This window comes from Ovis aries, chromosome 2 (genome assembly GCF_016772045.2).
Source record: "Ovis aries strain OAR_USU_Benz2616 breed Rambouillet chromosome 2, ARS-UI_Ramb_v3.0, whole genome shotgun sequence".
Lineage (NCBI taxonomy): Eukaryota > Metazoa > Chordata > Mammalia > Artiodactyla > Bovidae > Ovis > Ovis aries.
The window spans coordinates 143,987,465-144,000,852 of record NC_056055.1 but is presented as its reverse complement, the minus strand read 5'-3'; the positions used below and the strand labels follow the sequence as shown (position 1 = coordinate 144,000,852).

The 13,388-nt window shown below is 36.9% G+C and overlaps 1 protein-coding gene and 1 pseudogene across 1 annotated transcript in view; one reads left to right on the top strand and one right to left on the bottom strand.

Moving 5' to 3' along the window:
* The window catches only part of CSRNP3 (cysteine and serine rich nuclear protein 3), a 210,654-nt gene that overhangs the window by 89,401 nt on the left and 107,865 nt on the right, over nucleotides 1-13,388 (top strand). The window lies entirely within an intron of this gene.
* Nucleotides 1,117-7,926, bottom strand: LOC114113127 (small ribosomal subunit protein eS4-like; annotated as a pseudogene).

The following is a 13,388-nucleotide window of genomic DNA, read 5'->3' as shown; positions in this document are numbered from 1 at the left end:
TGTTTTAAATGGTATCCAACTCAGCATAGATAAAGACTAGGAGAAATAGGATATGATTGTCAAGTGAACATGTTTTTTATTAAGTCTCTTATTTAAGGCTTTCTAACTGAACAACATTTAAATGCATTAAACCAAGATAAATGTTGGGAAGCTGAGATTTTTTTTTTAATGAATGAAATATAATTTATTAGCAGACTAGTCTTTGGAAGGAGTCCCAGTTATTCACAAGTAAAGAAAAAGAATGTATAATAGGACTAGTAGTTGTGCTAATGAACAAGATCAGGTTCTATTGTCACCATTTAGCTTTGACACATTAGAATTCAAGGGAATATAGCTAAGTTAAGAGATCTATAAGAACAAATCAGAAAACTATTACATTTGCATTTTAAGTCATCTTTCTAGTCTCCTATCTATCCCATATTACTCTCTGTGATACTTTCCAAAACCAATATCATTTTTAATTCATCCTGTTCCAAGAACAAAAGGTTATATATTGTTATAGTTAAGTCCTATTTCTTGTCTTAGAGAGCTCACAGACTATTATCTTATCTGGAAATTTCTTCATTGTTAAATGATGGGATCAATGGACTTCATCCCTAAAAATTCATTTTTAATAGGAATATCAATTTAAAATATTATACCTATATTCCTAGGGACAGAAGTAGTTTCTTAGTGACTTCTATAAAGATTTTTTGAAAACGCCCCAAGGTACAGGTCTCTTAAATAAGAGAATAATGTAGTTTGCCCCCTTTTTAGCACTCACTTCAAACATAGTTTTCATAACACGTGTGAATAATCTTTATGTGCCCATCTCTTTTCCTGCATCTTCATCTATCAAGTTATTCCATAGCCAACCCAAGCTCTATACTGTCTTTTCTATCTAACCTAAAGCCATGTAGTTCTCACCAAATGATTCCATTCATGCCCCCCCACAACCTCCCCATCTCCAGTGATAGTATCCACCCAAACAGCCAGAAGCCTGGCTCCCCAGTTGAGCTTGAGTTATTCAAATCACTCTGTTTTTGACAAGAAGAAAAGCAATACAGTAATCAGGTGATAAAGTCCTATCTAAAAGCAAAGCTCAAAATGTCTGTGTATAATTTGGCTAACTACTTATCAGATATGAAATTCAGGTCCGTATGGCGAACCAGACATTTTCCCGTTATGTGCTTGGCTTGCAGATCTACTCCATTCGTGATTTGTCTTCAATCTCTAAACTGTTTCACTGGTGTCTATGATATGATTTGGCTCACTGAAGCTTAAACTTTTGAGAAGCAAAAAATGCTATTATTTTTATATTTGGTTATAGCTATCCACTTTCATACAGTGCATTTAGGAACAGGAAGCATCCCTTTAAACACTATCCATTTATCTAACATATAAAAAGAAAGACTTTAATTCCTTATATTAGTTACTAAGGACTATTGCTTGTCAAATACATTTCTCTAGTTAAATAAAAGCCAGAGTGCTTGACTGAAAAGAGCATTAGTCTAAACTAAGAAAATGGTCCCTTGAAATATTTATGTCTTACTTTTCCCATCAGTAAAATGGGATAAAGTTACAAGTGGTGCTTCTTTCTTGCATGGCTACTTAAGGATGAAAGAAATGTTTAAAACATCTCAGGAGAAAATTCAAGTCCATCAAAAGGTTGAATAAATTCAAGTTACCCAGCACAACCCCTTCAAAAGGCCATATGAAATTGGACTCAGAAAGGGAGAATAGTTGAAATGTTTTTTCTTTCTCTCCAAGAATGATTTCTTACTTTTCCAATTTAGTAATGATATTTCTGTTTATTCTGTGCTCTTGATATTCAGTAAAAAGTCATTTCAATTTTGGCAATATATTCACTGAAACCTTTTGGGTTTTATTCTCTCTGCAAATATTATAAAATTGTATTTTTTTCTATAAATTTAGCAGCAACATTTACAAAATTGTTGCAATACAGGTCACCTTATAATCTCTTTTGTCCTATGAAATTCTCTACAACTAAACTGAAATCTTACTATTTTCCACAGCATAGTATGTCCCTTGCCTGAAGAGGAAAGAATAGTCAGTTACAGGCAGGTTCATGTTGATGTATGGCAAAACCAATACAATATTATAAAGTAATTAGCCTTCAATTAAAATAAATAAATTTAAATTGAAAAAAATAAAAACAGAGTAAGAAATTCCTACTTTGTAAACCCTTTTTCCTTCTGGTCCATCTGCTGTAGATTTGATGGGGGAGGGGGTTCTCATCATCAATCAATGTCTCAATGAGCATTTCTTATGTTAATAACCATTAGAGTCTTGTGAACTTAATGCTGAATGAATATAAATACAAAGCTCTTCTGTATGCACTATTACTGTGTGGACATTTTAGTCTATCTAACATAGTTTCATTTAACACATGTCATGAATTGACAGAAAGCTTCTGTTGACAGAAAAAGTGTTCTTGAAATGGCTTACATATTGGCAGATGTGTTGATCTGAAATGTGACATGTTTGTTAAGGCCCATTAGCAAAGCCTGAATACCTCTTGATGTGCAAGTGTCTGTACTCTGAAAGAAACTGACCTCTGACTTCAAAGAGATCACGTTAGGCAAACAAGTACAAGCAAAATCACAGGCCCTGCTCTTGGACATAGCAACAGTTGAAGCATATCTCTTCTGTATTTGGAAGAAAAGGAGGGAAGGGAGAAAAATTGTTGGCAAAGAGGATAGTAATGACGATTGGTACTTGAGGAAAAGGCCCAAGAAGTTTTATCAGTTGGAGAAATTTTTAACAAGGCTGAAAATGTGTTATCAGCTGTGGAACAGCTACTAGAGGAGAGAAATTGTAAGATATCCTGTCTGATCCAATTTTCACAACCCTGTTGTGATGGGTGAGAGGAGGAAGTGTGCACAATCTCTCCAGCTTTTCATCTGTTTTCTATTGAGACAAGCTCAGAAAACACAAACTGGAAGCTGGTGTTAAACAATAATTCTGTCCTCTGAATAGCAACCTGTGTGTTACCAGTGTTATCAAATATTCTAAAGACAGCTATCTAAAATCTTTGTACATTTTATGTCTATATTCTAAAAACACTTTTGCAAGAACTTGTTCACAGCATTGAGCATCCCCCAGCGTGAAAGGGTTGTGGGAGGCACTAAAGATATAAATGTGAATAATGTGGAGCCTTTATCTTTGAGATCCCAGTTTATTGGTATCTTTCTAGAAATGCAAGCACATTCTACAGTATGATATTGTAAGGTGGATAGTAGAGTAATAAGTGAAGACATGTGAAAGAGAGAGAAAATTATGGCCTTTTCTCTCTGTGTGCAAGGGATATGGAGATAGGTTTTAAAGGGAAGGCAATTTTGAGCTAAATCTTAAAGGGGGAGCAAGAGTTGATTGATGAAGGAAAGAAGAGAGAATAAGGAAGCAGAGAACCATCTCTCAGTTAATACTGGCCTGTGGTCCAAGAATGGTCTTCTATTCCAGAGTCTCCTATTTATCACCAAAGATTTATGGGTCATTGCAGATTCAAAGTCGCTCCTCAAATTGTTGCCTGGGAAACTCCCCAGCTATGTTATACTTTTCCAGTATATGATTAACTGTAACAAAACTGACAATGGGATATTAGGTTCATAAGTTTTAGCATCATGTCTCTCTGGGATAGCAAGAAAGCCAGAGTTAAATGGCTGGGCACTTGTTTTCCAGGCACTCTCATGCATAAGGAATATTTTGTATGAATACATTAATATTTTCCCAATTAGATGCTTTTACCCCAGGCTTTTCAATTTTTCTGCTGTTGAGTTTCAACTGGAACTACATAATGCCCAGCTGTAGATTTTTTATTTTTAATCCCAACGTCTTCTTCCAATTTAAACATGTATCTCTTACTCTAGGGCCCTTACCTTCTTCTGTATGTAAAACAACAATCATCTCCTCCAGGCAAGTAAAATAATGTATTGTAATGTAAGGCTCAGCAGCTCATTCAGGAGTGGGGTTACACACTGAGACCTTCTCGTGCCACCTCTAGTCACCTATTCTGGTCCACTGCCCTGAAAGAAGGCCTGCGAGTAGACGCGTGAACGTTCTTGCAGTACCTCAAAGGTGAATTTAGAAAAACAGCACATACAGTGTGTAGTTGCTTGAAGAAAATGTTGAAAAGGAATCTGTTCATCAATGAAAAAAAAATCACATCTTTGAAAACCTAGTAGACCAGATGGCATTGTGTCAAATCCGGCCTAAGGGTGGAGTGTGGAGGCAGAGTTCAATTTCCTTAATATCTGAAGGCTTAAAATCACAGCAGTTAAAATTGTTTGAACAATAGCCTTAACTTTAAATTCTTTTTCTACAATTAAATTAATTTAGCATAATTAATTTTAATATGAAAATTATAATATCATTAATTTTTCACTGTATCAGTAACAGGAAATAGAACACATAAAATTTAGAAAAAGCCAAAGTCAAAAATCAAAATCACCTGTTACTTGATGTCCAAGAGATAACTACTTTTTATGATTTTGATTCTACTTTTCTAATTATCCTATGCTTAAAACACTGAACTTGTAGTGTGTGTATTGTTTTAAACTCATACACAATCCCTAAATTCCTTTAATTCCTCACCAGTCTTCTTTTATACATTTTAGTTGTAATCATGTTTGTTTATATTTCTGGTAAATTTCTTCACTAATTATTATCTTTTAGACATTTATATTTTTATATAGTCATAATGCTGACTTTAATGGCTATATGATATTCTATGACATTGATAAATATGTAATAAGTAATAAGTATTGATATTAATTGCATATATAATAATTAATATGTAATACTTAACATGTAGTTTATTAAGTCTTAAATTTATTGCTTCCACCTGGTTTCAGGGTGGCTATAATATATAGTAAATTAAAGCAAAGGGAAAAATAAATAAATAAAGGGGAAGTGAAATAATGTAGTCATAGGCTTCCTGGGTCAAAGTGCTACTGTACAGACACAATGTAATAAGCATCAGTAGACAACATTAAAGTCACCTCACTGTGCATGGCTGGGAAATGGTAACAATATAATGCCCAATTTTGTCTCAGTCATCATAATCCCGTTTCATAGATAAATATGGGCTTCCCCCATAGGTGACTCAGTGGTAAAGAATCCGCTTGCCACTGCAGGAGATGCAGGTTCAATCCCTGGTCTAGGAAGATCCCCTGGAGAAGGAAATGGCAACCCACTCCAGTATTTTTGCCCGAGAAATCTCATAGACAGAGGAACCTGGTGGGCTACTGTCCTAAGGGTTGCAAAAAGTGGGACATGACTTTGTGATGGAATAACAGCAGCAACAACAATCAAAAGCTATCAGGCTTCCCAGGTGGCTCGGGTGTAAAGAATCCGCCTGCCAATGCGGGTGATGCAGGTTCGATCCCTGGGTTGGGAAGATCCCCTGGAGGTGGGCATGGTAACTCACTCCAGTATTTTTGCCTGGAGAAGCCCATGAACAGAGGAGCCTGGTAGGCTACTGTCTATAAGGTTGCAAAGAGTTAAATACGACTGAAGTGACAGCATACACATAGATAACTATCAGCAATTACAGAGGCAAAGATTAAAATCTTGCTTTGGCCTCAAAAGAGTAGCAATACCTGTAGTATCCCTGGTTGTCAGCTAAAGTTATCAGGAGTCACCCAGGAATCCCTCAGGATTCCAGATAAAATGTATTTACAGTTCTTTCTATTCTTAATCTAAGGTAAGAAATTCTTAGAGTATCTAGACAGAGTTTAAATGAGACTGTGATCAAAAGTCTTTTTTACTATTTATTTGCAAGACTGATGGCTTTCCTTCAATGGCATGTTGAGGTTCCAAATTAAGATAGGTGTGAAAGGTTCTTTAGCCTGATAACCCGAATTAAATAACACCACCATCTAATACAAAGGAACACATATACACTCTGATCACATGCGTATATAACAATCGTGTGTGTGTGTGTGTGTTTGTGTGTGTTTTAGTCTCTCAGTCGTGTCCAACTCTTTGCGACCCCATGGACCTGTCAGGCTTCTTTGTCCATGGAATTCTCTAGGCAAGAATACTGGAGTGAGTTGCCATTCCCTTCTCCAGGGGATCTTCACAACCCAGGGATTGAACCCAGGTCTCCTGCATTGTAGGCAGATTCTCTACTGTCTGAGCCACCAAGGAAGTCAATTATATACCAGTACAATAAGGGTGTATAATTTCCTTCCCTCCAGAGTTAAAAATTAGAGCCAAACATGCTTGGATCATGGTTTCATGTAATAGTGCTCTTTGATAAAAATAGATATGAATAATGAATACTAAACAGGAAGCTGACTATATGAACAGGAAAGAAAATGCATTCCTCATTTCAAAGAAGTCAGTCACTAGCATTAATAGCAAGCCTGGGGATTAAGCTCATTAAAACACCTGCCTAAAGGAGAAATCTAATTTACTTTTTTGTATGTCTTTATGTTGTATGATTAATATAAAGCATGGAGGTAGATTTTGTGATCTGGACCATGATCTTAATCTGCATAGAACACTTTTATATAGTTTCCTTATATGAGTATCACAGTTAAGTTCAATTAATGGTATTCCAGATTTGAAGTTTGATTGTGAAGTTGATTGTGTTTTCTTCACCTTTAATCAGGCCACTGAGAGAATGGAGAGAAATGTGTATCTGGATAATTGATCTTGTCTGTGAACTCCTCTGCCAGGCACTGAACACTCAGGATGGAATCCTTGTGTTCTTAGGGCCTTGTGCTTTTTCTGGGTGCATTTTAGGCATCCAGTGTTTACCACTGACTGGCTCCATATCTTTAATTAAGTACAAAGACTTTGAGAGTCATGTCACCTAGAGATCATTTTATACACTGCTCTGTTTGGCTGCCGATCTCTTCTCTCCTCAGGAATGCTGAGGCAGATACCCTTTCACGAGGAAGAGAGATCCATGGTCCGTTGTCTGTGCCAATAACGAAATTGTTGGAGAGCTGGATGGCAAAGCTGTTACCACTAGCATCTTTTACGTGAGCTACATCAAAAGAACCAGGATGTCTCTCCCTGTCGGTGATCATAGCAACTCTTCCCAAGTTGGCACCTCCAGTCACCATGCACAGGTTGCCAGCATTAAATTTGATGAAATCAGTGATATTTCCAGTCTTCAAATCAATTTGAATGATGTCATTCACCTTGATGAGGAATTTGGGGTAGCAGATAGTGTGGGCATCATGGGTCACAGGATGAGGGATTCCTTTTGTGCCCATGAAGATCTGTCTTACTTTCCACAACTGATACTTGGCCTCCTCAGGTGTAATATGATGAGCAAAGCAATCCCTGATGTCATAGATCAGAGGAAAATTCTCTCCAGTCTTGCCAATGCTGATGACATCCATAAAATCATCAGGGTAGGTTGTATCAGTGTGGACCTTGCCATCAATCTTAACGAAATTCTGTATACAGATCTTTTCTACTTCATCCCTTGGGGCATACTTAAGCCTGTTCCTTCAGTTCAGTCACTCAGTCGTGTCTGACTCTTTGCAACCCCATGAACTGCAGCACACCAGGCCTCCCTGTCCATCACTAACTCCTGGAGTTCACTCAAACTCACGTCCATCGAGTCGGTAATGCCATCCAGCCATCTCATCCTCTGTTGTCCCCTTCTCCTCCTGCCCCCAATCCCTCCCAGCATCAGAGTCTTTTCCAATGAGTCAACTCTTCACATGAGGTGGCCAAAGTACTGGAGTTTCAGCTTCAGCATCATTCCTTCCAAAGAACACCCAGGACTGATCTCCTTTAGAATGGACTGGTTGGATCTCCTTGGAAAATGACTGGGTGGAAACATTCCCTCAGCTTATGGGGACTGGTAGCTGAATAAGGAGCAAACACACCAGTCAGTGTATCCAGCATGGCATGCTCTGGAGCTGCTACACGTTTCAAGTGCTACTTGGGACCACAAGTCATGGCTGCCCTAGGCATGAAAAGAATTCCTCTGTATTTCTAACACTGGTTACTGATATCATCATCCATGCTGTCCCCCAAATAAAAAATCCTGGATTCAGGGTTCCCCCTCATTCCCACCTAAGTATCTGCTGACCTACTTCCTGAATATCTTTCCTTTCCATATCTAGGGCTGCTACTGTCTTCATTCAGAGCTTTGTGACCTTTTCCTATTGGATATTTCAACTGTCTCATTTGGTGTCCTTTTTTTCCAGACCTTCTCTCCAGTTCATTCTCCTGAATCATCTAATAACAAAAGACAGATGTAGTCAAGCAATTTTTACATCCCCTATAAGTACAAACTGATTCTTAGTTGAATTCCAAATAAGCCAGCATTACAAATGCACAATCCCATATCAAGATCAAATAAACTTACCATTTTCACAGTAAAGTTTTTAACTTCTTCCACATATACATTAGTCATGCCTCAGACTCTGTATATATTTTAGCTCTTCTGCCTAGAATACTCTTCTCCTTTTCTGCAGAAGAACTCTTACTCATCCCTTAAGATTCATTTTCCATATCACCTCTTCTATGAAGCCCACTGTGACTATCTCAAGTAACATGAAAGCAGTGGAGACAGTGCATTAAAGTTATACTGTCTGGCTTTGGATACTGACTCTGTCAGTCACTTAACTGACAAGTCACTTAACTAGCCTATTCCTCAGTTTTCTCATCAATGAAATGGAGATGGTAAAAGTAACTTACCTCAGAGGCTTGTTGCAATTGTTATGAGTCCATTTATATGTGTAAAGTAAAACACTTCAGTCTTAGTTAAGTACTTGATAACTATTAGCTATTTTTATATAGCTTATTCACTCCTGTCTTTATGTTCTTATACATTTTTCAATTAGAGGATGTATCCCATTATGTTGTATCTATTTCTTTATATAGGTCCCTCCCTCTCGGTGGAAAACCACTTAGCTTGCTGCCTGTGTCTTAGTCATCTCTTTAACCTGTCAGAGCACTGAATCAGATTCTGAGCATATAGTAGTCAGTGAATGTAAAATGAATATGTGAATGAATGAATGAACCCAGGTAAATAATATGCTAAAACTATTTCTGTATGTCTCATATAAATCAGAGTAGATTCAATCTAGTGAAGTACCTACAGACTTGTGTTAGTGAAATAAAACATAAGAAACTCCTCCCTGTCTTGAACCCCAAAGCAGTGTCATAGCTCTTTTGTGTGCATGCTCACTCACTTGGTCATGTCTGACTTTGAGACCCTACAGACTGTAGCCTGCCAGGCTCCTCTGTCCATGGGATTTCCCAGGCAAGGATACTGGAGTGGGTTGCCATTTCCTTCTCCAGGGGATCTTTCTGACCCAGGGATTGAACCCCCATGTCCTGTGTCTCCTTGTATTGGCAGGCAGATTCTTTACCACTGATAGTTCTTTTACTTATGATATAACCTTCCCGTTGATATGGAAAAGCCACTGGTCCTATTAAATTATTATTTTTTTCTTTTTCTTTTTTTTACCTGCTCAGTTCCATATTTTTGGTCCCATGTTAGACATCTAATTCAGCATAAAAAGAAATCCTTATAATCAAAGTTGATGGTCACTAAGAAATAAATGTATCCTTTGTGTTCTCAGAGAGGATGTTTGCTTCATTTACTCTTTTCTCTGGATAAATGCTGTTTTCTAATGCCTTTGTGCTGATAAAGAGAAAGAAGGGTAGGGGAAAACCTGGATACTTTCCTCTCTGGGTCACTTTGCATAAAGACTTCTTTGCAGCCGTGTTCAGATGATTTATATACATATTGTATATGCAGCAGCAGCAATTATAGCAATACCTACCATTTAACCTGCATCATTCTGCGTGGCTGTTCACTGGCTGCTTAACCTAGCATCTGATACTTTGGCAGTCTAGTATCCAAATAGAATGAAGAATCAGAAATATAAAGCTCTAGTAGACTTGTATACTTTGATAGGTAATGGTGTGTGGTTTCGGGGGTGTCTTAGTTTGCATTATCCAAAAGTATCTACCTTTTTAATCTTTGCAGAATTAAGACATTTTTATTTTCCCAAGTTAGGAATCAAACAGCAGAAAGAAACATAAGTGGTCTCCTCTATGTACTTTTCCTATTTAAGGAAGAGCCTGTTTTAGTCTTTTGTAAGCTCCCAAACACAATGTTAACAAAATTTGATGTAAACCAATTTTCACAATATTTGAAAGACAAACTGAGGCCAATACAAATCAAACTACCCATGAAATCACTAAATCTGTTTAACAAAGCTAGTTAGATGCTCTATACTGGTCATATATAATTTGTAACTAAATCACAGAACTGTTGAATGTAACGTAATAAATCAGAGAGCTTGGCTTATCCCACCAATTTAAAATTCCTTCCTTCTTTATGATGAATTCCTTTCTCTTCATTCCTCAGTTGCCAGGGTTTCATCATTTCTCCGTATCTCCTCTTCCTCAGACTCCCTGCTGCCTTGCTCCTCTCCTGCCACCGTTGACCATCACTTATTCATCACTTTGACCATACCTCCTTTTCTATGCCTCGGGCACTTCCCAGTGTCTCCTATGTTGCACAAAATCTGTGCACTTCATCACACTCTAAGAAGGGGCACCAGACTTCCTTTTTTCTCCTTTAACCTCCCAGCACATGCCTAAATCTCCTGCCACCCAAGCTTCCTCAAAGTTCCTCTTATTATAGTAAAGCTATTGCCTCTGTTTCTGGGATTTTCCCAAAGTGCCATTACTGGGAATTCCCTTTTCTTCTGGCTAGTGAAGCAGTCTCTTCTCTGTTAGTTCAGATACCCCATTTCTGCAATACACTCTTCTTGAATAACTCAGTCTTCATGTGCTTGGACATGCTCTGAATTTTTTTTTTCTTTTTTCTCCACCTTCCTAAATTGTATTTTCTTTTAATGAATCTATTAAATTCATCCATTTCACTGAATGTGTGCATGCTAACTCACTTCAGTCATGTCCAACTCTTTGTAACCCTATGGACTGTAGCTCACCAGGCTCCTCTGTCCACGGGATTCTCCATGCAAAAATAATGGAATGGGTTGTCATGCCCTCCTTCTGGGGCTCTTCCCAACCCAGGGATCGAACCCCTGTCTCTTAAGTCTCCTGCACTGTAGGTGGATTCTTTACCACTAGCACTCCCTGGGAAACATGTATGTGTGTGTATATATATATATGTATTTGTGTGTGTGTGTATATATATATATTAGACTGCCCTTTCTTGTACTTTTATGTTTATTATGTTGTCTTTGTCCTACACATGTAAAAAGGTTCTAGTTATCAATATCTGAGTAACTACCACAACACTTAGTGCCTAAAACAGCAACCATTTTATTGCATCTTTTGAATTATTTAGGACAAGAATTTGAGAAAAACTCAGCTCAATGATTCTTGCCCCATAGTAACAACTAGGGTAACTTCACGATACACCTTTGGTGGATAGGTAGATTTGGAGGGTTCATGATGGCTTTACATATGGGTTAGGCATCAGGAATGGCCAGAATCCTGGGCTCAGTTCAGATCATTTGATCAGAGTGCTACTATCTGGCTTCTTTGTGACAGTCTTAGTGTAGTTATTCCTCTCACATGGCAACTCAAGGCTCCTGGAAGACTCAAGAGACTCTAAGAGGCTAGAGTGGAAGCTTTATAGTTTCTTAGGAACTAACCTTGAAATCTCCAAAACATCACTTGTGCAGCCACTATTGGTTAAGCAAATCATTAAGGCTAACTTAGAATGAAGGCAAGGGAAATTAAATTCAACCTCTTGATGAGAAGGATACCACAGGAATATGTAGCTAATACATATCTATAGATATGTACATCTGGATAGATATAGACATCTGGATATGACATTTAATAAATGATTTTCTGATTTTATGAAACAATATTGAAAAGAAATTATATTCATTGTACCTAAAATACATGTTAAGTCAATAAAATAGTCAAACTGTAGAAAACATATCTCTATTGTACTACTCCTCCCATAACTTGCTAAGCAACTTTTATTTTTTAGCTAGATAGATTATAATCTTCTTGTGTACAGTGTATTTTTCATTTTTATATCCCTAGCAACTCTCTCAATCTTAGTACATAGTAAACTCTCAAATGTTTGTTGAATTGAATTGAGTTAGTCCTGAATTTTGACATTGACGTGGCCAACTTATTGACTTCTTTGAATATACTGTAAAGAAGGGTGAAGGTACCTTGAAAATACAGCCTTATCAAGGATACATCTAACATGACATACTGGTATATGCCAGTATATATATGTGTGTGTGTGTGTGTGTGTGTGTGTATGTATGTGTGTGTATGTGCCAATTAATACGGTTCTAGTTAATGCAGATGATGGTATCTGTTAATCTTCATCTTTCTTCATGCGGTAGAATTTTCAAGGGACCATTCACTTGGCGTGTCTATATCCAAGTAACTGAATGAATTGGATAGCAAACATTCTGGATTACTTCTGACAAGCTTTAGTTATTTTCTAGAAAAGAGGGGCAAACAAAATGATTCTAGGGGCAAACAAAATGATTCTATTATGCCTCTTTGTCATCAGAGAAAATTCAAGCTAGTAAGAGTCAATAATAAGAATTGACATATCTTTTTTGAATTCACAGCTTTCCATATACAAAGCAAATTAAAATTTTCTTTTAATCTTGGATGGAATTTCCTTCTTTAAGCTGTGATCTTGTGTTTCTCTAGTAATTTCAAATGTAAAGAACTCTTGGCTGATGAACCTGTTATATAAGCAGAGGCATTGCTGTTCATTGTGTGAGAATCAGAAACTGCTGTAATTCTCTCGTCATGTCCCTGACCAAGTTACAGAATTTTGATTGGCAGGACGGGTATATTTTGTAATTTGTTTTAATCCTGAGGCAATTTTGAGATTCATTTCAAATTACTTACTAAATTCATTTCTAGTTTATTTTCTGCAGGTATTAGGGAAAAAATCACCTCTTGTTTCAGAAAGTCCTATCTACTTACTAGAACTGTTTATCTCTGCTATTAGGATAATGCATTTGAAAATTCTCTTAACTATTCATTAGAATTTTACATCATTTCTCCTTATTTTACTAATATTAGTTGACAATGCTTGGTTAAAACTTATTTAGAGAACTGAAGTATAAAAATATTGCTATTTATTTCCATGACATGTTTTCCAAAGATTTTTCTGTTCCTATTTGCAGACTTGACAAATAAGGCATAAGATGATAGAATAATTCACCAAGGTCATTTAAGACAATAGTAGACCTGGGAAGCTTATATACTGTTTCATGATCATTTTGTTTTTTTCCTAGATCTTTCCAACTCTGTTGTCCATCTTTAAATACCTTTTTCAACATTAATGAATTCAATAAGCTTTTACATTTAATACATTGTTTACAGACTATAGTCTTTCCATTGGAGATATTACTTTACTGATAATTTGTTTAAATTGC